The 26221-nt window shown below is 39.7% G+C and overlaps 1 protein-coding gene across 5 annotated transcripts in view; it reads left to right on the forward strand.

Annotated features, from left to right (window-relative positions):
- The window catches only part of LINGO1 (leucine rich repeat and Ig domain containing 1), a 595405-nt gene that overhangs the window by 169289 nt on the left and 399895 nt on the right, over positions 1–26221 (forward strand). For all 5 annotated transcript variants that reach the window (XM_073619045.1, XM_073619050.1, XM_073619048.1 and 2 more), the window contains exon 2: positions 2264–2324. The gene's annotated coding sequence lies outside the window, so the exon portion shown is untranslated. The remainder of the gene's footprint in view (positions 1–2263; positions 2325–26221) is intronic.

Consider the following 26221-nt stretch of genomic DNA (forward strand, 5'->3'; position numbering starts at 1 on the left):
CTGCTATATAACAAAGAGTGAAAAATTTAAGGGAGTCTGAATACTTTCCATCCCTACTGTATGTGCAATGTGGAAAAAAATGTTTCAAGTGTAAGTTCATCTTTACTCAAAAAATGAAAGGTGAATCAACACCATACACCCTCCCCACCCCAATGGTCACCACTACACTTACCTCCGTGGATGATGAGCTGTCAATGCCCAGTGCCCAGGCTGGGGATTTGAAAGCCTTGCTCTTCACCCCCCTTTTTTCTGCAGCGCTTCTGGGACGGATCAGAGCAATTCTGATTGGTCAGCACCAGAACAGAGAATCACTCTGGTCCATTTCAGAAGTGCTGCAAATACGAAGAGGTAGAAGAGCGGGAATTTCAAATACCTGGGCTGCTGTACCGGCTATATGGGCAAAGTCAGTGAATCACCTTTAGATAAAGAGAAAATGACCACGCCAATGATTGTGCAAAGGTTGCTAGCACCACAATTGACAATTATTGTGCAAAATACAAGGATCATAAAGTGCTGCGCTAAATAAGCAAAGTAAATGTGATCTTAAGAATATGAATAAATCAAAATAAAACAAAAACTAAGATGGAGACTAGAGTGAATGTCTCATACACATAATGTAAATAGTGAAAATACATAGGATAAAAGTCCACAGTGGGCCACCAATCGTGTTCCCATATGAATACAAAGTCCACACAAGTACTTGAACTGATGGTCAAACGACAAGTGACCGACACCAACGTGACAATCCCACCACCATGAATAATGACAATGCACTTACCAGAAAGTGTTGACCCAAATACCTTATGGTAGTGGGCCACACAGGCAGAGGTAGAAAGACATCAACCAGGGGAGCCAGATTCATCAGGAGTCTCTTGATGGATAAGTCTCACAAATCTTCACAGCTCTGGTGTAGATGGACTCCAACATGGGCACACCGTCTCTCTCAAGTTAACAGTATATATGAAAAGACACACCAAGTAGTCGCACATAGCGAAAAAACGTCTTGGACACATTTATTAAAAAATTGTAGAACAATTACAAATTAAACATGTAAAGACGCTTTGTTGGGATAATGTAATGACTCAACAGTAGCTGGACCCTAAAAACAACAGCCACTCATCTGTTGCGGTAAGTACAGCAGTTAGCGGTGGGCAAGGGGGGTCTACAGTGTTAGTTTGCCTTTTTTCTAAAAAAGGTGAACTAACCCTTTAAAGGTAAGCTCTGAGATAAGCAAATATTGCCAAAATTCAAGAGCCATGCACATTCTTACTTTGGTGTTCTTTGTGTACTCCTTCCAGATCTTTGCAATAATGCAGCTTGAAACTCTGCCTCTGCACAGGAGCTTCCCGTAATAAAGACCAGGCACTGCTGCTCTCGCTCCTTATGCAGGGTGACTGGTCTTGTCTCCGCCCCCAATGTAGTTTTCTGCAGGCAGCATATAGCCTGATGTCACTGCTACTTTTACATGGTAATCACTGTGTGTACAAAGGGATTCAGTGCACACAAAGGGGATTTATAGCTTTTTATGGCTATGGAGGAATATATTTAAATTACATTTTTTGTACCCAGAGGTCAGCTTTAACAGGAGACTAGCAGTCTGCCCATCTCAGAGGTAGCCAAAGACATCGGATGATGAGCTGGAATATATGAGCACACATATACACAAAGCCTTCATGTTCAGAACAGAAGTCAGGCATTGCCCTATGACCAACTAACATTTTATGTCTATGCCTAGCTTGAATTCCCCTCGTTTGAAAATAATCCTATTGTGCAAATAAAAACACAGAAGACCAATGGCAGAAAAAGACCAAGTGGCCCATCTAATCTTTTTGTTAGTTCACATGTTTGTCAGATGGTAGACCTATTGTTTAAATTGACTTACCGTTGATTGGCTTACTACCATTACTAAAAGTCTGTTCCAAGCACCCACTGCTATTTTGGTAATACTATATGTGTTTAGGAATGGATGTCAAATAACCCTGTGTCTAATTTTATAAGTATTATGCATATATCCATGCATGCAGAGGATTTTTAAGCTTCATGAGGATTGACAGGGTGATATGAAAATCTTTAAAGATAATAAAGACTGATATACAGTATATCTTCCTTTTATAGTATTTATAAGACCTATAATATTTTGCATTGGAGTCTTATACATTTATTTTTGGATCTTAATACAATTTCAGTACTGTAGCTTACATAAAGATGTACAAACCTAGTGTGACAAGATTATTAAGTCTTCTGTTTTCTGTTTGATTTGCAGTTGTGGAAGACGGTGTGAAATGACTTGTGAGTAGCAGAGATCACTGGCCTCTCATTGACAGGTAAGCCGTTTTCATTACATTTAGAATTTTGTTCTTGACCTAACAGTGAGGTGACATACATTAGTCAGATCATTATGGCAAAGGTGAAATATCTATGCTTGCTAAGGACCAGAAGAGTATTCAGTAGTCATAATATGGCAGGCACAAGCCTTTGCATTGCAGACATTGATAGTGAAAGCAGTAAGGCTGACTTTTATATGTACAAAATAGTGTTACTCTTAGTTAGTTTTCAGATACCAATTTGATTTTTTTTTTAATGCAGATAAGATAATCAAAGCTTGCTATAATCACCATCTACACCTTTTCCTCTAAGTTAAATAAATTTGCCTAAGTGTACTTTATTAGATAATATTCAGTTTGTGTCTTTAGCAGTGAAATGGCTTTATGGCCAATTACAAGTAATTGCAATATTAATCTAACCCCATGTACTTATGGTGACATAAGCTTCAGTGCTGAATGTGTTTGTAACTAGTATTTAACATTAGTTGCATTGGATTATCTAAAGCCTAACCCCTGCCATAATGTTTTTGAATAGAGTGGATAAGGTTTTTTTTTTTTTTTACTCTATGCCCTTGGAGAGATTTCTTTCTTCTTACGGTTCTTTGACAGGGTGTCAACTGAACAGAAAGTGGGGACAAAGACAGCAAGTAAAACTTTTTTTTGTAGAGTTGAGGAAATAACCCTTCCATTTCCCTAGCAAAAGCAATGACAGCAACAAAATATTGACATAAATTTGAACTTTTCCCCACTCTATTTAAAACTAGCAGAAAACTGTCTAAAATTGTACATTAAGGATCGATTTACTTCAGGGGTGTTGAGGTGTGTTGCATCAGGCCCCTCTTCAGAATGAATGGGCTGTAATGCACCTCAACACATGCAAATTTGGGCCTGCTGCATTTTTTTTTGCCCTGGAGTGGAACACACATATTGCTTTGTGGTGTGCAGAAGTGCATTGTAACACTGGTGTGTTGGGGTGGCATTCCAGCCTTCATAAAGTAAAAGGATATCTCGACCAAAGGATGCAATTTATTGCAGCTTACCACTCATTAGAAATGGTCTCTGCATTCGCTCAGGCAAATATCATTTTCAGAAGATACAGAAAATACCTGACAGAAATGCATGGATTATCAAGCAGTGGACCCTTCAGCAGGTCTGTGGCACATCAGTGCAAAAAGTCTTTTGCGTATACCCTTTGGCAGGGAATGCCTCTTTGGAGCCTTCTTGGACATCTTTATGAAGGTTGTCACAGAGAAGAGATGCCTCTGTTGCTAGAAAGAGCACCTTTCTTTTCTCTTAGTCCTCCAAGTCCAGAACTCAATTCCCTCACAAACCTTGAAATCCAGCATTGTCCAAGCAAATCAGTTGCCCCTTCAAGACTTTAACTCTCAGATACAGGGTCATCTGATCCAGATTTAGTCAAACAATGCCACGGCAGTAGTGTATTTAAATCATCAAGAAGGAACCAGAAGCCTTGTGTATTTAAGAGAGGCTGACCAGATTCTGACATAGGCAAAACTTTATATTGTGGCAATGTCTAACATACATATCAGAGGTGGGGAAAATTTTAAGGTGGATTTTTTCAGCCTGCAATGTCTGGACCTGGGAAAATTGTCTCTCCACCGGGAGGTAATTCAAGACATTTTTCGCAGGTGGGGGGACAGCAGATGTGGACTTACTGGCTTCCAGAATCAGCAACAAACGGGACAAATTTGTCCAGGAATCCTCTGGCAATAACAGTGGATGCTTTGGTAACCCTGATCAGTTCGACCTGATTTATGCTGCTCCTCTCCTAAGGCTTCTTCCTCATCTGCTCCACAGAATCGTGATGGAAGGTATTCCAGTGAGCTGTTTGTCATACTCAAATCTCAGCAGGCTTCAGGCAGACTCTCCATGAGTTCTCCCAGACCTACTGGATCCCCTCAGTTGGATTGCTTTTGGACAACTCATACATCTCAGAATTATTTTGACCATGTGTACCTTAATGGATGATTTAACTTACCATAAAATCCTTTTCTTGGAGGCCATCAATAGACAAAGGTCCTACCTCTCATGATCATCGCTACTACTGCTTTTGGATGAAAATGATGCATGATGATAGTTTGAGGGATTATACTGGCTGACTGTATTGCTTGCTAGTGTCCAAATCAACTGTAGATAACAGTATAACCCTTACATCTCAGAATTCTTTTGACTGTGGCCTTTAATAAACTCCAAGAAAATAATTTTACAGTCAAGAATCCTATCTTTTTTTTAAGGGTATAACATGTAATTTTAATAGTTAAAATGAACAGGACAGATTTCAAAAGAAAAACGTTTAATCCTGAAACACTGGAGAATGTACTGTATCTAACATGTTATAGCGTTATAAAGGTGTTAGGTGCAATAAACATTTTCATTAGCACATTATCAACAAGTATAGAGCTTTTTTATTTAATGTTACCTCACCTTATACTTTTGTGTTAGAATCATGAAATAATAGCATTGCTGAGGACAACTGTAAAGAACTATATTGAAAAGGGTGCAACATTCATGAATACCTCACCAAGTTATGATTGTTTCAGATTGATAACCTTTAAAATAGAATATATGAATCAGGAAAGAGTCAGTAAATCTCTGCAGAGTTTAGAGGAGGCATTCCCATGAGGGGCTATTAAAAGCCTTATTAATGTCCATTGAAAGCCTGTGGGATTCCATGTCCCAATTTAAATGGACAACAGAAATTAGATCACTATATGTGAGGTTCCATCTAGTCCTTATGGATCTCACTGCACAAAAGTCTATAGGATAGAATGCTACTGTAAATTTTATGGTCTACATTTGTAGAAGTAGGGTGATATTTTGCTCATTTGCTGTGGATATTGTTTGGCTTTAGATATAAATCTTAAGCAGAGTTGTCTTCAGGATTTAAAGGATAAGTACATTTTTAGCACTTATCCTTTATTCTTGTTCTTCTTGCTTCTTCATCTTAAAATAGTACCTGTTTTTCTGATAACCAGAAGTTTTCGACATGGGATTGCCAGCATGGCTCAAGTGGGCTTATACTGTAACAGCTTCTGGCCACTATTCATGCTCACGACCTAGGTACCCCTGCCAAACAGCACACACAGATCCTTGACCTGTGCAGTGCAGCAGAAAAGCTTGGTCAAGTACACAGGAGAAAAAAGCAGAAGTTAATGTATTAGGCCATCTTTTTATCAATTCTAATCTTCCCATCTGTCATTTCTTGTTCTCTCTTCAGTATCAGCAGACATCAATGCAGCAAAACCTAACTGGCTCTGAACTGTGGCCTTTCATCTCCTATTCTGAGTGCTGATGTTTAGACAATCACAGGGGTCAGGGACTAATCACACTGGCATAGGTCTCTTGAGTTTGATCACCTTAGCCAATAAGCTATGCGGATACTTGCTTCTCTATTGTACATTGAACTCTGTTGCCTATCGACATTCCTTATATCCTGTTTTAATTGCCTTTTGCTCTACTATATCTTAAATATAAAGCTTTGTTAATGTTTTCTGCTTGAATTTTTAAGTTCTGTAAAACCACCTTGTCATGAAAAATAAATATTAAAACTCCAGTAACCTGTAAAAGATGAGCATGTATACTGACCTTTGGCCATGCCCCTGATCACCACTCCACTCAGTAGAAATGGCCTCCAGAAGTCCACTGGGAAACCGACATTGTCAGGGGTGTCGATCTCCTTGGCCCCCTGCAGCTCTCAACTGTTCTTGCTGACCTCCAAGTCACTACAGGACACAGTAGTGATGTTTAGGTTAGCAGGAGGAACCAGTGGGAGCTTTGATTAAGCCAGGAGGTCAATACTTCTGGCAGTGTCAATTTCCCAACGGACTTCAGGAGACCATTTCTACTAAGCAAATCATAATTCGGCAGCTCAGGCATCAAGAAATATGAGTATACACTCTTTATTTACAGGATACAGGACTTTTAATATAAATGTTTCTGGACAAGGTTGTTTTAATAAAATGGGTATAACTGCATTAAAAGGTGTGTTTTTTTATATATCTGTCTGGAGGCCAGCTTGAAAAGTCCATCATTCTGACTATGTTTCCTGTTACACCTATATTTAGGGTGTAACATGATCAAAATCTGCAGCCCCCACCCTTACAGAGTTGCAGGGTTCTGCTCCCTGCCACATAGGTGTGCCATTCATTCACAGGGATCCACTACTGAGGGACTTGTAGACCTCAATGGAGCACAGGTGCAGTGACTTCAATGCACTTAAAGTCCCTTGATACTTCTTCAAGCCCCATAACTAATGGCCTGTACCGTCGTATTGGTTTGTGGCTGCAGGAACCAGAGCATTGCACCCACAATCCACGGCTCACAGTTGCAATGCTTTGCAGGCTCCAATGAAAAAATGTATACATTTTTTCTTTTGCTATTTTTGCTTTGGCAAATTCGGGTGCAGTTAATATTATCTTTGCAAAAGGTGGAATTAACCTTTAGGTGACAATGTTTGGAGCACTAAAAACATTCCTTGGTTCAGGCTGTGAGATATACATTTAGATTATCATAGTTTAAAAGTCCTGATCAGGAAACTATTTGTATTCTTGCTTCACATTGGTCTCCAACTGTTATTTCCATCTGCTTTTTAATAACAACAGAAGCTCATTGAACAGGTTAGCCGCATTAAACTTATGGACAGTCCAATTAATTTTAGAGGAGGTGTCTTCTGGGGACCCCTTTTATGTTTCAGCATTTTTATTTCATTTTGCAAAGATAAATTACTGCAAACCTTTATATGAAAAAAAAAAATTTTTTTTACAGGAAGAAAAAAATGAACTACTTCGTGAACATGTTACAACTAGTTTAAATAAAATAGGTATTGTTCCATAAATATAATCTAAAGTATACATTGTCAATATATTTTTTTCTGAAGTATAATTTACAAATAGTCTAAAGAAAATCAAGTCTAAAAGTATGTTTTAGTGTATAAATTGCCCAAATGTAAGTCTACCCAATGAATTAATGTCTGCAAAATGTGTATATTATTAAAAAAAAATATATTTAAAATCTAACCAAAATGTTTTACCTTCTAGTTCCAGTGACATCCTAAAATCTTGTCAGTGGGGACAGCCATAAAAACCTTTCAGAGGTTATTTTGCTGTTGATGTCTCTGGAAAGATTTTTTTTTCACTTCTTGTCCTAGTGACATGGGGATATGGAATCTCCCTCACAGGGATATACGACAACAAAGGTTTTAATAAAATAGTGGAGACTCACTACTGTTTTAAAAAAAACAGTTTAAATTGAACACCTCCGGACAGTGTATGTTTAGGTATCACCTAGAGCTACACTATGCATGCATTTATACTTCCTTAGTATGCATATACACACCGATCAGCCATACCAATTTGACCACCCACCTAATATTGAGTAGGTCCCCTTTTTGCCGCTAAAACAACCGTGATCTGTTGATGCATAGACTCCAAAGTAACATCCACATTAATGACAGGACCCAAGATTTGCCAGCAGAACACTGCTCAAAGTATCACATTGCCTATCCCGGCTTGCCTTCTTGACAGTGCATCCTTGTGCCATCCTATCCCCAGGTAAGCAATACACGCACACCCAGGCCACATAATGCATGGTTCATCAGAGCAAACCACATTCTTATATTGCTCTGTGGTCCAGTTCTGATGCTCACGTGCCTGTTGTAGTAGCTTTTGGCTGTGGACATGGGTGAGCATGGGCACCCTGACTGTGACTATGTAGCCCCATGAGCAAGGAACTGCAATGCACTCTGTGTTCTGACACCTTTCTATTAGAACCAGCATCAACTTTTCCAGCAATTTGAGCTCTTCTATTGAATTGAAGTACACATGCCAGCCTTCGCTCCCCTTGTACATCATTAAGCCTTGGCCACCCATGACGTTGTTGCTAGTTCACACATTTCCTTCCTTGGACCACTTTTGGTAAGTCCTGAGAACTGCAGACCAGGAACATCATCTAACAAAAGCCGTAGTTTTGGAGTTGCTCTGACGCAGTCATCTAGCCATTATAATTTGACCCTTGTCCAAGTAACTCAATTCCTTACGCTTTCCCATTTTTTCTGCTTTCAACACATCAATTTCAGAGACAACATGTTTACTTGCTGCCTATATTTCACCCACTTTCAAGTGACATTGTCATGAGATAATAAATATTATTCACTTTACTTGTCACTGGTCATAATGTTGTGGCTGATCAGTGTGTGTATGTAAAGCACTGTGGATGGATATACCATATAAAAATATTCTGTTACCCCAAACATGTAGGGTAGCCAAATGCTCAATGCAAACTATTATTGGAAACCAATGGGTTACCCCATTATGTTCAGTTTGTTGGAGAGGTATACCCAAGAAGAATTGGTACTGGCAGTACATGTTCTAGAATCTCTTTAGGATGATTGGTGCAACCAGGTTCATTGACAGTGGTTTTAACCCTTCCATACTTTTATCCAGTCACTTTAATGGGTAATTGCATTCTAACAGGTGGACTGTCTGTTCAGAACACAAATGAATAGGAGTTGCAGTTGTTCAGTGATGGCAATTTGCTGTTAAATTGGAGATGTAATTTTAGCTTTCATTGAGGACCAAGAAGATAGAATTGTAAAATATCAATGTGTGGGCGTACATGGCATCTTAACTGGGTTAGTAAAGATTGCTGTGTCTCTGTTTTACTTTGTATTCAGAATCTATTGTGCGGAGCCTGAATGCTGGCTCAGCATAATGGTATGTACAATAATTAATGGGTTAAGTAGACAACTATACTTTGTCTCCGTTTTGCTGTGTAAGTAGTGCTGGATTGTTTCAGTTCTGGGCCAGTATGGTATATACAGTACATCCATTAATAGAGCAAACGTATTCTATGAAATATTTGGTAAAATGTCATTGTTTTATTCTGGATTGGTGGTGGGTTTTTATGCAGTTTCTTCCACAATTGGTGTTAAAAGAATGTTATTGTATCTTTGTTTTTTCTTAAAGGGTCAGTCTGTTTAAATGTTGTGTTATGCCCTTTGGTACATGCTGGGAAGTTCATTAATCGACGGACTCCTTTTATCTCTGTCAACATGAGTGGGAAGGTCTCTGTGCCTAGATCCCCAAGTGTTTCCTCTTTTTATGTTATTATGAGTACTCAGTCTCTCTGTAAGATTTTTATTAGAGAAGAATGTCAGATTAAGGCAAAAAATGAAAAAAAAAACACATTTGGATGATAGTACTGCAAGTGTGTGCAAATATACAAAATGTTCTTCTACCTGCCTGAATTCTGTCCAGATCCGGAATATGCAAGCTTTATCATTGTGAACACAACAAATGTTTAACTACATTCAGTATAAATCTTAAATGCATTTTAACTTTTTCCTACCTGCACCTTGTGTTTTTTCCACCTGCCTGAGAATATGATTATGTAGCTTCATGGTGTCATTTGTTGGCCTGAACACACAGCCCATAGTAGAGTAAATAGTCACTTCCCTTGTCAGCAGTATCTATCTGCGTTTAAACATGAGGCATGTGGCATGGCACTGCACAGGTTGATGCATGACCTCTGTCTGTTGTCTAAGAACTGACACCTCCTGTGAGAACGTTACATATCCCACAATCCCTGGGTCTCAGTTTAGTGCTGTTGCAGGTAAGAGCTGCACAGTAATTAGATCTGACCCAGACACAAAGAGGCAGAGCATTCAGACACAGAGAGCAAAAGTACCAAATCAGAAGGCAAAAAGTGGGGTTCAAAATACAGGCCAAAGTCACAACAGGCAGACAAGGATCCAAAGATGGGAAAAGAGGCAGCCAGATCCTACACAAAGGAAGACAAAAGTAGCAGATCAGTTCACTGGCTAATCAGGAACAGCTTATATAGGCCACTTGGCACCAATATCAATACCACGTGCTAATACGTGCACACTTGTACGCTAATGCACATCCAGCAATGCGCCTATGCACAGGACCTAGCACATGTGCCCATACTGGTCTTCTCATACTGGAATGCCCTTAACCTTCCTCATTGCCTCAAACCTTTATTATATTTTTAAAATATAAACCAGCAACATTTTAATCCATCTCAGCAGACATTAGATGTGGTTCAATAAGTAGACTGAAGTTTCAAGACATAGATTATACCGAAGTGTGTTATTTCATACCTATGCACTGACTTTGTACGATTATGCTCTGCCTCTCATAGTGCTAACCTTTATCACAGTGTAGCACAGCTTCTAGCATGAACATCTTTATTCACAGAGTTTAGCAAGGTAAGTAAAAACGTTCTTTTCTTCTCTATGGCTATAGGTCATGGCATCAGGAGAAGCATTTGCTTGGAAGATCTATTGCACACTTAGTTCACATTTTTTCTTCCTATTGAACATAATACTGACCAAGTCATGGCATTAAAAAAAAAATAACATAAATAAACATTCCATATCTTGCTCAATGGAAGGATTGTGCTGATTAAAAATTGTGTTTGGCTGACGAAGATGTGTTTAGCTCCAAAAATGTACTTTAACTAGGTGTGAAAGTTGTGCTTTTTCCTTATATGCATTACCATCAGAGTGGTTTCACCTTTCACATACCAATAAATAAATTGTACCCCACATATAACACCAAGTCAGGAACTGACCATAAGGTCACCAGGGGTTCTGATCTACATTCAGTAGGGGAAACAGGTGTTACTGCTAAGTGTGGGTGGAAGAGGTTCTATGCTTCCTGATTGCCTCCCTGCCTTTGATTTCTCCTTCAGCCTGGTTACCAGATAGCTGCACCTTCTGCTACTTTGCTTCTCTCGCTAGCTCAGTGTTATTATTTGTCAACTTCAGCTGCCTTTTTAAGTTTGATTTTTCACCCCTTCTACAGCCCTTCCTCTTAGGTAACCAGCTAGCTTATAACATTTAGTCACATTCATACAAATATAATACTGAACAATCTTTTTGAACAGAAGAAATGTGGCCACTGGTCCTTAAAACAATTAGTTATTGTTCATTCTTCTATCATACACTGTCTACATTAAGTCACCTCTATAGGCGCCCAATCTTCTTTTTTTTCTGTTGTTTTGTGTACTCATCTTTTTTGTCACACTATCATCTTCTTTTTCCCATTATGTATCCATTATACTCCTGATCACTGAAGCACACTACTCTGCCACACTCCACTGCCATAAATGGAAAAAGTTACTTGTTCTTTACTGTTGCCAGGACAGGCTTTAATTTGCAGAAACGAAACCTAGAATATTTTACTGCCAGGGCTGGCTGTATTAAATATCTCTTCCAAGAAATCAGAAATACTTGCTCATCATACCATTCATTAGTTATGGGTTTAAGATTGCACCTTGGATTCCCAATCCAGGCTTTGGCGTGTGAGAGAGAATCCCTTTTGACTTCTACCACCAAAAAGACATTCCAGGGTTACCTAGCATTTATAATGGGATTCCATTGGCAATATAAGGATGTAGAAAGAATTTTTAAAACACATTGACCCATCTTTCTTAAAGACAGATCTTAAAAGATCCTGCCAAACAAACCTAAATTTATGTATATGAGGGCCACTGGGCTTAGAAATAGAATAGCACCCAATATTCCAGATCCCCAAAAAGATTAGCACCTTTCTAGACAGAACAGGTTTCTATTATTGTGCTAGGTGCAAGGCATGTAACACCATCAAAAGAAAGAAAAGAAAAATCAAAAGTTTTCATTCAATAACTACCCAGAGAGAATATCAAATTCACCCTCTACTTGTGATTCGGAATATGTTACGTGTTAGAATGCCCATGTCCCATGCATTATGTGGGTAGGACCACGTGTAGGTTGTGTACCAGAATCAATGAGCACATTACCAGTATTAAAAAAGGTTTCCCAAAACACAGTGTGTCCAGACACTTCAAAACACTTCACAATCAAGATCCCAAGCTACTCACATTTTATGGGATAGACAAAATTTCACAGCATTGGAGAGGCACTCACCTTAAAGGGGCAGAGTGAAACCAAATGGATATATTGGCTGGATACATTACAGCCAGCCGGTGTGAACATGGATCTAGACCTAAACTGTTTTTTAACCAACCATTGAACCCGTCCACCTTGGTTGACACTTTCACTTTAATTTAGTATAAATTAGATTTTCCTATAGAGTTCTATATGATCAGGTTCCCATCTTAATATACCAACTACTCATCATGGAGTAAATGTCTGTTATTAGTATATACATTTTCATTTTATTTGTGGTACATAGTATAATGATGAAACATTGATTGTACAGTTTTTTAACATTTGTATAGAACACATAATGTTTCCATTTAAACAATATTTTTTCGATGTTATGCAGAGGTTATGTTATGTTGCTACAGTAAATATCAATAGCTTACTTATCAAAACCCAGCCTGTAAGATTGCAGGGGTGGGGGGGAATTGCCATCTCCGCCAATTGCAATCTAGCTTCAGGCTATTTAGAGCTTCCTGCCCAGTGACCGGAACACTTCCTGATGACGTAGCAATACGAAACGCATGCCGAGGCGCCTTTCGGTCACGTCACTTTTGGGTCCCAGCTTCCGGTTCTATCTCCAGTGGAGGTGGAACGCACGCTGATCCCAGCGTGAGCAGGGCCCAGCATGGCTCCATCCGGCCACATATGTGATATCATCCAGTGCCGAGACATAAGCACTTAACAATATAAGCAGATATTTTGTTTTTAACATTTGTTGTTTTAATAAAGCAAGCAATATTACGCTATTTGGGTCCACTTTGTCTTTTTCTTAACTCATGTCATCTGCTGTGGGAGAGAGGAGAACATAGTGTTGGACTGTCTGAGATACCACACCAAGCTGCAAGATAGCAGCACAACCGAATTCTGACCTTCGTTTTGGTTAAAGAGGTCATGGCTGTCTGGTGAGCAGATATTTTACAAGAGCGCATGGGGTGTATTTTAATGTTTGCAAGCGGTGGAGGATATCTACACATATTGATTTGCCAACCACGTTTTCAGTTTTCTGAACAATCACAGATGAATATGGACTTTCTTTATCTATAGAATTCAGTGTTATGCAAATTTAGATTTCTGTATATCTAAGTTCACATGTTATTTAGGCATCTGTTCACAAATTGTTATATGCAGGAACACTTCTAACTAGTTGTCACAGCGCCCCCTATTACTACTTCACTTTATTGCACAGTAGGTTTCCTACAAGCTATTTGGGGAGCAGCTTAATTACCACTTTTATTAGGTATCTGCGCAAGGTTTTTTCCACTCACTGATTAATATTTGGCGTTTGAGAGCCAAACATGCTTAAAACTATTCGTATTCCTTTCTCACTCCCTGTAATTGTACTCTGCTCAGTAGTGTATAGTATTTTTAGGTTGAATTTACGGTATTGGGTGCATTTCACTAAGTGCCTAATTGTTTAATTGTAATTGACTTCACTTGAAGTATTACTGTGGTAAGTAGAGATTACTGCTTAGTGGATTTTGCTCAGTGCTTCTAACAATTTAGACTTTAGACATTTAAAGAACATGTTGTTTTTGTTAAAGTGACTCTGGCATAAAAAAGAAACAAAAAAAAATAAAACGGCTAAATACAAACCCCTTTAATATAGAGCTTTTGCATTGTGACCCAGGGTTCAGGACCACCTGAACCCGTATAAAATTAACAGGCAAACTCCAACTGCAGCACTGTAATTTAATGCATGTATCTCAATAGCCAAAACAAAGGTAAATGCATTAGATTGTGGGATACTAGGTGCTTGTCATGGTTCCATGGTCTGCCTCTTGAGTGTACCTGCCCTTTGGGACACCTGGGACACCTAGAAAAAACATTGATATTAAGCAAATGAATAGCACAAGAAAAACACCGCTCTGATCAGTGTAGCTGCTAGGAGGATAGTAAACGGCTTACCCAATCCAGGTGCTCTGGCTTAGGACATCCGTTCAACAGCCCAAACAGGATCAAATGAAATCAAAGCATAAAGGAGACGGCACTTCAAGAGATAAAGTTTTGATAATGTTTATTCCAATATGACCATGTACAAAACGGTGAGGGCTAACGCATTCCGTTGGGAGACTTGTTCTAACCAGCAACCAGCTCATCTTTCAGCCACTGGCCACTAATACTCACCTCATTTAAAGTCCCCCCCTTTTCTTTGCACAGATACAGGGATAACCCTAGGGATAACCCTACATGTCTCATTCCCCCCGTTTTATAAGTATTGGAGCTTGAGTTTTGTTCTGACAAAAAATAGGTGTTTGGAGCTGATTCAGAATAGCAGAAGAAAGGCACGCTGAGAAAGTTCTAGAGAAGGAGGTGCAGGACAATCCAGAAAGAAAGATATTTGAACAAACACTGCATTTTTAGGATATTCCTCTTTGCCAAATATGATCGCAACTGTTGGTTATCTAAGTAATGCTAGAAAAATGAGAGGTGGAAGACACATTGGTAACTTAGACCACGTGTTCTAGACTGCCTTGGATATACCAAACATGCAATCTGATTTTAAATGTATTATTTGTGTTTTTTAATAAAAAATCTATTTCTCGTAACCTGTAGATATCAGCAGGTATTGCCTTTTGGCATAAGCAGCCTTTTGGAATTTCACATTGATTGCAGGCTAGTAGAGCAGTTGGTGAAAAACATTTGTGTATCTCATCTGTTGCTTTCTCTGGATTATATGTTTGTTTTTTGTGCTAGGCCAGCTGTGGGTAATATTATTGACTGTGTATTTCAGAAATGAAATGCAGGATCCAAACTTTGACTAGTGGAAATTATTAAGTGCAGTTTGAGCACTAGGTATACTGAGTTATGCTCTAATTAAAATCATGAAATTGATTTGAAAAGAAAAGCCAGCTTTAGTCCTAGATGATATTTTTGGTTTGGAATAGCAATAGAGACACTTGGTTCTTGTTACTCTCAGAGCCTCCACTGGAGAGAATCTACCACAGGACCATAGAATTTTCCACAAAAGCATGTCTCCACTGGAGGAGTATGATACCATTATATGGCTTTATGATGGGAAAGAAATGGGATGGAAGTCATAAATGTCCCAAAACTGGGGTCCATAAATGAAATACACAGCCAGCATCATTATGTGTCATCAGCAAGAATGGCAACATTATTTTCTATTTCATCCACCAGCAAATAATAGATTGATAGGAACTGGGCCCAACACTGAATGTTGTGGTACAATATACCGGTATTTTATAATTATTGGATTGTGTTCACAAGACATGGAATAGGAACCCATAACACCTTTACTCAACAATAAAAGCACTGCAGTTGTCCTCCAGTGTTTTCACAACCTTTGGAGACGTCTTTGTGAACCATTTCCAAGAAGCCCACATTTATACTTTCTAAAAACTTTCAGTAGAGTGCATGGTAAAGAAAAGGAAAGGATTTGGTTACCAGGGCAACACTTGACTAGAGGGAGAGACAATCCTTTCTCCGAGTCTTCTAATACAAATATAGTTTTTAGAGTATCATACATCACAGCAAATGTCTCTATTGATCGATCGATCTATCTATCTATCTATCTATCTATCTATCTATCTATCTATCTATCTATCTATCTATCTATCTATCTATCTATCTATCTATCTATCTATCACAGTGATTTAGATGCTTTTTTGTGTATGTGCTAAATGATTAACACATTTCATAATTAGATTTTTACTATTGTCCCTTACTTGAGCATTATTGGTAGTGTCTTATGTCTGGATTTTGTAGAAAGAGATGATAGCGTATATTTACAAACCCCTTCTCTGTATATAGTAGCTTAGCCCAGCTTCAACTGGGATATGCAAATATATGCAGAGAAAAAATGGGCAGCAATCTAATTATTGCATGGCCTTAAGGTAATTGTTAAGCGTGCTCAAGGGACACCCTGCTTGGGAATTGTTGACTTTTTTTAATCTCACCAAAATTGCATCAAGTTATTAAAAATTTCATAAAAATGAATTTGATTTTATCAATTTTCATTTACATGCAGAGGCAATCTGCTTAAAAATATTGTTATTATACTTTTCAATTATGACTCATGTCTAAGCAGTTATAGATATTTTCATTTAACTACTTCAAATGTAAGCTTGAATCCAACGTTAGAATGGCCTTAGCTGAGCAGGCATATTCCTTGCTGGTGGAAAGAGCGACTGGGAAATATCAACCATTTCAGAAGAGAGTTGAATAAGGAACAGGATCTTCCACAATCCTTGCCTGATGGTGACAGCAGCACAACTGCAATATTTTAGGTTTTTTTCCTCTGCTTTATAGAGTAGGGAAAGGATTGGGCCAGTTCACAAGTTATTGGAAAATCTCCTTGTGTGATAATGAATGCCTGCCATTGAGGTGCTTATTATTGTCCCCTAGCAGTTCAGAAACAAGTTGATAACTGCAAGTGGTACTAATTTTGCGTTGCCTTTAGCCACCCTAAGGCTTGGTTAAAATCTGGCCTGGAACATGAGCATATTAAAATGTAGTAATTAGTGACACAAACACAACAAAGTCTAGTTTTTGGCAGTATGAACATGCAGGAAAGATGGAATATATACACAGTGTATATATACAGTATATATATATATATATATATATATATATATATATATATATATATATATATATATATATATTAATGAGGGGTCTATAATTTTTACCATAGGTGTATTTTAAATGATAGAGACAGAATATCAACCAAAAATCCAGAAAAAGCACATAAAACAAATGCTATAAATTAAGCTGCAGTTCAGTGGGTAAAATAAGTATTTGATCCCCAAGCAAAACATGACTTATTACTTGGTGGAGAAACCCTTGTTGACAAGCACAGAGGTAAGACGTTTCTTGTAGCGATTTTGGTCCACTCTTCTGTATAGATTTTCTCTAATCCCTTAAGGTTTCTTGGCTGTCGCTTGGCAACTCGAAGTTTAAGCTCCCTCCATAATTTTTTTATAGGACTTAAGTCTAGAGACTGACTAGGCCACTCCCTGACCTTAATGTGCTTCTTCTTCAGCCACTCCTTTGTTGCCTTGGTGGTAGGTTTTGGGTCACTGTCCTACTGGAAGACCCATCCACGACCCATCTTCAGTGTTCTGGCTGAGGAAAGAAGGTTCTCATCCAAGATTTTACAATACATGGCCCAGTCCATTGGCTCCTCAATGTGGCAAAGTTGGCCTGTACCTTTAGCAGAGAAACAGCCCCAAACCTCCGTGCTTGACTGTAGGGATGGTGTTCTTATGGTCATATTCAGCATTTTTCTTCCTCCAAACACGACACAATGAGTTAATGCCAAAGAGCTCAATTTTGGTCTCATCTGACCACAGCACTTTCTCCCAATCCTTCTCTGAATCATTTGGATGTTCATTGGCATGACTGTACATGTCCCTACTTGAGAAGGGGGACTCGCTGTGTTTGGAGGAATAAAAATGCTGACTATGACCCTAAGAACACCATCCCTACAATCAAGCACGAAGGTGGAACCATTTGCTTTGGGGCTGTTTCTCTGCTAAGGGTACAGGTTGACTTTGCGGCATTGAGAGGCCAATGAACTGGGCAATGTATTGTAAAATCTTGGATGAGAACTTTCTTCCCTCAGCCAGAACACTGGAGGTGGGTCATGGATGTGTTTTTCAGCATGACAATGACCCAAAACATACTGCCACGGCCAGGGCCGATCCTACCCAGGGTGCGAAGGGTGCTTTGCACCCAGGCGCCTGCAGTGGTGGGGGCGCCGAAGAGCCAGAGTTCTCCCCTCCCTCCTTCTCTCCTTGTGAGTGTCCATCCAGAACTCCAGTGTGAGCGTAGGGCAGCCGTCCAGCCTGGCAGTGCTCGGGGGAGGGGCGCTCCTCTTCCTGACACGGGAATGAATTCCTCACACTGGGATCCCGCACTGTCTCTACCAACTCCAGTTGGAATGCCTCCCCCTCCCATCTCTATCTTGGGCTGCACGGAGAGAGAACTGAGGTGAGTCAGTGTGCTGTGTGTAGGAATGGCATCCCCAGCACACCTTTAGATGTGCTCTGGGCTGCCCCTGCTAGGAGATGTTTTTTGGCATGATAGATTACATAGGATACACAGGCCCTGTCCCTTCCTGCACCTCAGTAGTCCATCTACAGATGTGATGTATAATGAGATGTACTAAGAGCCCTTTCACACTGACAGTGCAGGGGCATCGGCGGTAATGCGCTGCTACTTTTAGTGGCGCTTTACCGTCACTTTAGAGGTACATTTAACCCCCACTAAAGGGTTCAAAGGCGCAACCGCCGAGGCGCTTTGCAGGCACTGCCCATTGATTTCAATGAGCAAGGGCGCTTTAGGAGCGGTGTATACACCGCTCCTAAGGCGCCTCAAAGAAGCTACTTGCAGGAATTTTTTGGATGTCGTGCCAGTGCTCTGCTCCAGTGTGACAGCATTCGGGCTCTCACACTGGGATTGCAGATAAGGCTTTTTCCAGGCGCTATTTTTAACACTAAAGCACCTGAAAAATGCCTCCAGTGTGACAGGGGTCTAATGGACCATCTCCTGTACTATGTCTGCAGTAAGGATGATCTCTGGCGTGTTCGCAAGCTGCACGTGCCGAGCCCACCAGGAACTCGACACTGCACAGCGCTAATCACAAGCAGTGAGACATTTCCCAATGTGCAGCTGCAGAGATCGGGAAATGTCTCACTGCTTGTGATTAGCGCAGGGCATTGCCGACTTCCTGGCGGGCTCGGCACGTGCAGCTTGCGAACACGCCGGAGATCATCCTTAGTCTGCAGTCTCGGATCATCTCCTGTAGTATGTCTGCAGTCTCTGACTATCTCCTGTACTATGTCTGCAGTCTCTGATCATCTCCTGCATTATGTCTGCAGTCTCGGACCATCTCCTATATCATGTCTGCAGTCTCTGACTATCTCCTGTACTATGTCTGCAGTCTCTGATCATCTCCTGCATTATGTCTGCAGTCTCTAACTGTCTCCTATATCATGTCTGCAGTCTCTGACCATCTCCTGTACTATGTCTGCAGTCTCTGACCGTCTCCTGTACTATGTCTGCAGTCTCTGACCATCTCCTGTACTATGTCTGCAGTCTCTGACCATCTCCTGTACTATGTCTGTAGTCTCTGACCATCTCCTGTACTATGTCTGCAGTCTCTGACCATCTCCTGTACTATGTCTGCAGTCTCTGACCATCTCCTGTATTATGTCTGCAGTCTCTGACCATCTCCTGTATTATGTCTGCAGTCTCTGACCATCTCCTGTATTATGTCTGCAGTCTCTGATCATCTCCTGTACTATGTCTGCAGTCTCTGACCATCTCCTGTACCATGTCTGCAGTCTCTGACCATCTCCTGTACCATGTCTGCAGTCTCTGACCATCTCCTGTACCATGTCTGCAGTCTCTGACCATCTCCTGTACTATGTCTGCGGTCTCTGACCATCTCCTGTACTATGTCTGCAGTTCTCTTCCTGTATTTTGTTTATTGTACCTGTGAGGATCCCAGCGTAATGAAGACTTTGTGGTGAAGCATCTCTGTGGTTGAGTTGTTGCCATAGAAATATTTGTAAATTGGAGGAGTTACTAAAATGGCCACGCCCATGTGGGGGCGCCAGAAATATTTCTGCACCCAGGCGCCTGTGACCCTAGGATCGGCCCTGGCCATGGCAACAAAGGAGAGGCTCATAAAGAAGCAATTTAAGGTTATGGAGTAACCTAGCCTGTCTCCAGACCTTATCTGTATAGAAAATTTATAACGGGAGCTGAAACTTCGAGTTGCCAAGCGACAGCCAAGAAACCTTAAGGATTCAGAGAAGATCTGTGGACCAAAATCCCTCCTGAGATGTGTGCAAACCTGGTAACAAACTACAAGAAACATCTTAACTCTGTGCTTGCCAACAAGGGTTTCTCCACCAAGTACTAAATCATGTTTTGCTTGGGGATCAAATACTTATTTTACTCACTGAACTGCAACTCAATTTATAACATTTGCATCATGTGTTTTTTTTGTTGAAATTCTGTCTCTATCATTTTAAATACACCTATGATAAAAATGACAGACCCTTCATTTCTTTGTAAGTGGACAAACTTACAAAATCTATTGGGGATCAAATAATTATTTTCCCCACTGTATATATATATAAATATTGTCTCAGTATTGAAGCTTAAATAACTAGCCACCAGTAATTACGACCATCACCTTTTTGTAAAACCTTTCCTTTCTTTGACCTTCCAGCTGTTGGATCTATCATTGGTGCTATATAACAGCTTAAACCACTATAAGAAAATTGTGCGAACATTTTCGTCCAAAGAATTTTCATGCGGTTATTCATATAGTGTGTACACAAGTTTCGACAGCCGATTCCGAATTTTCATTTATTTTGTTCCGTTTTCAGATGATTTTTGTACAAGAAAAATCTGACAAGAAAGACTGCGCATGATCAGAAACAATAAACAACAAAAAAAAGCCTTTGTCGTAGGAGAAACTTTATGAGAATTTTTCTGAACATCGAGTAAAATCGGATTAAAGTTCGCCCGATTTTCTTATAGTGTGTACCCCGCTTAAGCCTCCAGGACCACTTTTTGAGCTAGAAGTTGGCATCACGCAAACTTGAAAGGAAATTTTACTGCAAAATTAGCAAATATGTCTGTGCAATATGGCCTACTAGTTTATGTCATTTTAAATAATATTAAACAAGAGAAAAACTAAGAGTGGTATGAAGAATACATACATAAGAAAGCATTAAGGTGTTACTAGTGGGTATACAGAAGAGATGTGTTAGTAAAGAGTGGTACACAATCTAGAGATATTGATTTACAATGAATATAGAGTTGTTAGAAGAGATGGATATGTAACACAAAAAACATGTTAAAGTGGATACCAGCATTTTAGTAGCGAATGGACCCAGCAAGTTGATAAAGTGTTAGTAGAGGATAGTACACAACATAAAGAAAATGTACTTAGAGTTAACAATAGCACCCAACATGAAGCTATGTACTGCATGAAAACAGATATCAATAGAGGATAGCACCCAACATAAAGAAGCTGTGTGCAGAGTGAGTACTGAAATGTCAGTAGAGGATAGCACCTAACATAAATAGGTTGTGTACAGGTTAGAATATTGAGTTGTTTGTCTGAGGGAAACATAACCTAGAGATGTTGTGTTGGAGGACATATTTAGCAGTGTGCAACAATAAACTTTAGGATGTTGTTTTCAAGTGAATACTGATTGCCACAATTCTGATACTGGGATGTTAGTACAGAATGGTGCCCAGCACAAGGAAGCTGTTTAATGTGATAGTGGAGAGGTGGTATAAACTGTATCAAAGATCCATTTGTGTAATTGGGGTTACCATTTGACTGAATATGACAAAAAGCCCATCAAATCTGAAGATAAGACTGTTTAAAAATAAGGACCTGATTTAAATGAATAAAAAACTAGGTATTCCTCACTTAATGACCAGGTTCTGTTCCAACTACCAGGTCGTTTAACAAATTGGTCGTTCAACGAGGAGCCACAAGTAATCAATATTTTAAGCATTCTTAACTACTGTACTGTACTGTGAAAAAAAAGGTCTAAACACAAAACTCCAGCTGCTCAATATCATTGTTTTAATTTGCATAAGTACAGAACACAAATGAAAATTCAATCCTGTACTGTACAATACAATGAGGTATAGCGCGTCGTTCGGGTGGGGAGAGTTGGTCTTAAGTCCAAATGGTCGTTAAATGAGGAGTATCTGTAGTTGCTCTTTCCCATAGTTGAGCCCCCCTTCTCTCAGCTGGTGTTTCAATTCTGGTATAGGGCATTCCCAGGAATAGACAAGCAGTGTTCCAGCAAATACTTGGATATTAGAGGAAAGTGTTACAGAAAGCAGAGATGTGTTAGAGAAGATACTAATATGTAGCTGAGGATCATCTGCAACAGTTAACAGCTGTGTCTGAGCAAATACTGAGCTGTCAGTAGAGGAACGGTCCCCAGCATAGTAGAGGTGTGTGAATGTTAGCAGAGGGTGGTGCGCTGTGTAAAGAAGCTGTGTTACAGCAAACACTGCGGAGTAAGTAGAGGGTGCTCTGCCGTGTAATAGTTCTTCAGCTATTATGGGATTCATTGGATAAATATTTCCTTCTCTGGCTTCGCTCTGTAGATTTTATAACAGTCATATTAACTTCAGCAGCAGATCATGTGATATTATTCTGTCTAAATTTTCTTGATCCGCATTTCTTTACCTTATAGCGTTATCCATACAAGTAGAAACGCATGCAATAGTTACATTTGCATAGTTACATAGTTACACGTGTGTGTGTGTAAACTGGCAGAAAGAACAGAATTATCTGTTTATGTCCAAATATGCTGTGTTGCATGTGATCTCAAGGTGACCTCTTAAGAGCCTGTATTAACAGGCCAATGTTCACTTTAAACAGGTTTTGCATTCCCATACATGTCTATTGGAAAGCAAAACCCACTTGAAGTAAGTCAACTGCAAATCAGAAGGAGGTCATCTGTTGGTCAAATGGACCTGTCGATAAATTTTGTATGGTCTCGGAACTATCTCAAACTGATATGATTGGCACAAGCCCAAAGCCCTTCAACACAGGCCCAAATTACGATTCTGCAACACTAGATATTGTTAGGGCCTGTAGGTGATTGTCCTTCATTGATAGCTGTGGTCACATTGTGTCTGCAGGGCCGGTGCTACCATTAGGCAAACTAGGCAGCTGCCTAGGGAGCACTGCTGCCTAGGGCACCCGGCCGCTGGTGTTCCTACGCTCTTCTCTCTGCAGCAAGCAACTAAGTCCCAGTATAAGCATGCAGCTGCCGCTCCATTCACACATAGTGTCAGAGGCACAGCAGTGGTGGAGGACAGTGTCTGTGTCCCAACTTCCGAATGAGTGAAAGCAAGCAAACATTCATTGATGGGCACTGGAACGCTGCATTGATGGGAGCTGGTAGGCTGCATTGATAGGCGCTGGTGAGGCTGCATTTGATGAGTGCTGGTGAGCTGCATTTGATGGGCGCTTCATTAAAAAGTTGGGGTATATATGGGTAGGGCAAAAGGGGTGGCGCCAAAGGAGGGGCGCGGCAAAGTGAGGTTTCGTCTAGGGTGTCAAAAATCCTTGCACCAGCCCTGTGTGTCTGGTTATGCTTCACTGATGCAACCAAAGTTCTGCAATTGCATTTTTGTATAATGTGAATAACTATTTGAATGGTTAAATTGGATTTTCTAGCTCTCTCAATAGTGTGGGAGGATCACTGTCGTAACCATGAATTGTGATGTGCAGCCACCCAAAGCAATCAGTCACTGACCAGCAGTAGTCTGCCTAGAGTGGACTGTAAAACCATCACTTCTGATTGATCATGGCCTCATCTTTACCTCTTGTAACAACAGTCAATGTGTGTAAGCGGCTTTAGTAATTTGGGGGCAAAGAGAAGTATCTGCACACTCAGAAGTGTAATATATGAAAGAAAATTAAATTGTTACAGGCTTGCAACAAATATCAGCTCATACTTTTATTGCTGCCAAGAAAAACCTTGGCAACAGCAAAAGTATCTGCTGATTTAGGTTACAAGTACAGCTATGCCTTTGCTTACTCTTATATGTCAACGCTACACTCAGCACTTATGCTTGCTGTGCAGCAGACTTAACTGTTTGTTCTATGAAAAGTTAACTCAGTTGGCTGGCTTGACACATACCACCATTTGTGGCATTATTCCCTGCTGGATGACATTCAGTGTTGGGTATTTGTGCTTGTGTCCACATTCATTATTGAGGTTTGAGCTTGTAAGAATGGCATTCTTTTTTTGTGTGTGGAACTAGCTTCTCTACACCTCATCTGTTTAGTAGATGTAATCAAGCTACCTAAAATGGTACAGGAAAGTGGTTACCTCTTTCCTACCTGTTGATTTAAGGCAAGGTCAATTTGTTTATTAAGAATATATAAATATATTATACCTTTTTTTCAGTTTAGCCATAGGTGGGGTACGGCTTTGCAGACTGACTATACATTTTTTTTTTATTACAAAACAACAAGTAAGTTCGAGTGAATCAGTAGGTTGGAAAAGGGAGGTGAAGAAACATTGTATTTACAGATTCATAAGTTTGTTCCCTTGTGTTATAGGAAGCAAATTGTTTACACTAAACCCAGATGAGTAGTTTTGCCAGATTGTAGCAAATTAGCATAAACATATTTTACAATATACAGAACCGCAGATTCAAAATGGAAGATTTTACTTATTTCTTACATGTTTAAAGTGAACATTCACTCGCATTTACTATCTCTATACACATATCATGCATCCCAGGAGGCTTCAGGCTATGAAAAACACGTTGCACATGCACAGTGGAGCGTCATCAGGGGGACAGCTACTAGAATCCAGAAGAGACAAATGGCCTCCTGATGACTTTAAAAGGGAAGACGGGAGTGCAGAACATTCAGCGACTTTTAATGGATCCCCCCCACCTACCTCTGCTACAAAGTCTGTAGAAAAACTATCTGTGTAAATACCTATTTTTAATCTGCCCACATGATCCAGCAGCTGAGGCTTCCCAACAATGGCTGTGAATTTCCAGATCTATGATGTCACTCCCATTGCCCCTACATTGTTGGTCTCCCTTCCCTCCCCTGCACCAGCCGCTCTATGACACAGGAGGACTGGAGCTTCCTGGATCATGTGACCAAAGTGCAATGGATTAAAAAAAGGTCTTTACGCGGATCGTTTTACTACAGGAAGAGCAGGAGGAAGGGAACATTTCTAAGAATAATTGTATTTAGCCTTGTCTTCCACTTTAAAAGTTTCTCTTTAATGTTAAGGTGTTCCTCTTTAATTGCCAGCATTGCTTAGTCATTTACTGTATATTTTAGGTTTTTTTTTGTTTGTTTGTTTTATCCCAGGCAAGACACATTGGGGTTGATTTGCTAAATCTAAAGAGTGCAAAATCTGGTGCAGCTGTGCATGGTAGCCAATCAGCTTCTAACTCCAGCTTGTTCAATTAAGCTTTGACAAAAAACCCTGGATGCTAATTGGTTTCTATGCACAGCTGCACCAGATTTTGTACCCTCCCGTTTTAGTAAATCAAGCCCAATAAACGGTAAAGTCAATTGTGTCTTTTTGTTTTTAGTGGATGGTTTGAAGAAAAATAATATTGCATCACATTTTGGGCCTGCCACTGGAAAAATTCCTGGTTACGACATGATCACTGGGTGTTCTGGACACTAGCCTTTACATAGAATGCACAGAGTTGTAAGCAAAGACCTAAATTTGATGTGGATATATTAGTATACATTGTAGTGATCTGAAAGTCTATGGATTGCCATGGGTTGATGTACAAAATCTCTTTTAATTAAATATTATTAATTATGCCGAATGGAGTGATGTGCCAACCTTGGCTATCATTCTTGATACCATATTTAGATCTCGCCTCCTTTATTTTTTTGGTCATCCTACCTTACATATGAATTCAAAAAACATTGCTAGTGGGTTCAGTCAGGTGCCAGTGGTACAGATACAGCAAATAACAATAACAGAAACTACAAGGAACTCATTTAAAAAGGAATTGCAAACTGAATCAAGTTCAGAACTTTCTTTGTGATGGAATTTGCTGATCATTTTCATGTGTATCTCTAAATGGAAAATGGAACATTGGGATCAGGTTTTAACAGTTGAAAATTAAATTGGAGAGTATTTTAAAACATTGAGAAAAAACTGGCAAACTGGAACAAAATCAATGAACTTCCACGGGAAATGGGAAAGCAATGTGTTACCAGTAGTGATGTAGTGTTATATTACTGTAGTAAAGCTGCACATTTTTTTTTACTGAGTCCTGAATTCTACACTTTATAACGTCTTACATTTGAGCAGAAAACATATGCATGAAAAATAGTTAAAATGATGGAATCGTATAGTTCACCTTTCATGGAAGAAATATATGAGCTGTGGACAAAGTCTGCGGAAAATGATAG

This window comes from Aquarana catesbeiana, linkage group LG03 (genome assembly GCF_042186555.1).
Source record: "Aquarana catesbeiana isolate 2022-GZ linkage group LG03, ASM4218655v1, whole genome shotgun sequence".
NCBI lineage: Eukaryota > Metazoa > Chordata > Amphibia > Anura > Ranidae > Aquarana > Aquarana catesbeiana.